Consider the following 1,955-nt stretch of genomic DNA (forward strand, 5'->3'; position numbering starts at 1 on the left):
AGACAGCTTGAAAGCACAAATGATTCCACTTACAAAGATGAGGTTGTATTTGAAGCCGAGCTTGATGCTCATAAGCACAAATGTAAATATTTCAAATATGAAATTTCTCATAAGATACACCATTTTTTTAGGTCTCATAAGCATACCTTATGATTTTTACTTTTCATGAGTCACATACGTAAATATCACATAAGCCAATCACTTTGTGAAAATTCTCTTAAGGGCATGCAAAAATACTTTTCATGAGATGGCAATGTGATTTTTCATGCTTTAATTTTTTAATGGGAGGCTGACACATGTATCACTTCTGAGACCTACGATGATTCAAAAACTTCTCGTGCAATAACTTAGCTGTGAAATAGATGGACCTAGCAGGTCATTGGAATTAGATTCTCCAACTCTCCCCCTTAATTACAACCACACAAACTTAAACTAAGATGTGTGATGGTCTAAGTCTCAGCGAGGCTTACAATTAAAAAAAAAAAAACAGGAGTTGGATTTCCTTTTGTTTTTCTTTTCTTCCATATCCCGTATCCTCTAAATTGCTTCAATTTTGTCTTTTCATTGTTGGTTTCAAAATTTTGTTTCTTCATTTGTTGGTGCAACTCTTCCATTGTTTCGGGCTTTCTGAGCATGACCTCGATTTCTTCAAAAATAAGCATGTATGTGGACTTCCGCCACATGTCATCATATGTTGTGTGCTTTTGATCGTCAATATTCTACTTCAACATAAGCTTATAATAAAAATTTATCTCTTGATAACTCCACTTTGTGAAAATATCATTAATGTTTTCATCATCCATGTTGTCTTCAAAATTCGTTTTTGCAACTGCTGTGTAGACATTATCAAGACATGGTGTTGCAAACCATGATTGAGTGAATCCTAATTCATATTCAAATGTTGTTGCTCCTTAATGGTCACTGCTAACATCTGCAGATTCAAAATCAAGGTTATGTTTAAAAATATTTGTAGAATCATATTCTTTCTACACTACAATGAGAGATTTCTCTTCTCGCGCTTCCTTCTTTGCATTTGTCGCTTCCACTTCTTTGCTAACTTCTACTGCTTCAAAGAGGTTTTATTCCACTTGATTTTAAGAGCTAAGTGGGTTTCTCTCACCAAATAAGAGTTTATCAACAAGATGTCTTCATTGCATCATATGCAACCATTCATCATTAACCAACTGGTCTTCATGAAACTTAATATGATAAAATTGAATTGTTGGATTCACCATAACACCCGATGCTTCAATGGCGGTTTCATTTTCATCAACAAGCACTGTTGTTAGATTTTCCAAATCCTCATCCACTTGGGGTTGTGCACATTGGGATTCAAGATCATCTGTGTGCTCTTTCTCTGTTTTTTCTACGATTTTTTCACAGTTGCGATCCACTTGTGGTTGAGGCGTATCCTTATCTCAATCGTTGGTTGAGGGGTATCCTTCTCTCGATCGCTGATTCAATGAATATCTAAAAATCATATGGACCTTAGTGCGGTCAATTATTGGACTACGCCCATGTCCGTCTGATTGCCAAATATTCGAAGAATCAACAATCGAGATAATTCAGAGGTGGTTGAGCATAGTGGGATTCACCCAAATCTCTTTCTTACATTTGATTACTCCCCGATACACCAAAATTCTTCTCAAGGGTCTCCCAAGCCTCCTTGGTTGAGTTTTGCCTGCTCACTTCCAAACCTTTCAAACATTCCTCAAACTCTCTTGTTGTTCCTTTGACTTTCCTAGCCTCTTGGCTTTTCCCATTTTTTGAGCGGTTGTTGATTGCGGCTCCACAATAAAATCGACCTGTAGACATCGCAGCTAACTGCAATAAAACCGCCTCTATGACGGCTTCTATGTTGGTTGGATTCCACAAAAAACGAGTCTACAAATTCTCTGCAAAGACAATGCTCGCACAAAAAACTTTCACAAATCCCTCTTCCATTTGTTTTTATT

The sequence above is a fragment of the Pinus tabuliformis genome, chromosome 7 (genome assembly GCF_031772625.1).
Source record: "Pinus tabuliformis cultivar Carrire ecotype Pingquan chromosome 7, CPIR1, whole genome shotgun sequence".
Lineage (NCBI taxonomy): Eukaryota > Viridiplantae > Streptophyta > Pinopsida > Pinales > Pinaceae > Pinus > Pinus tabuliformis.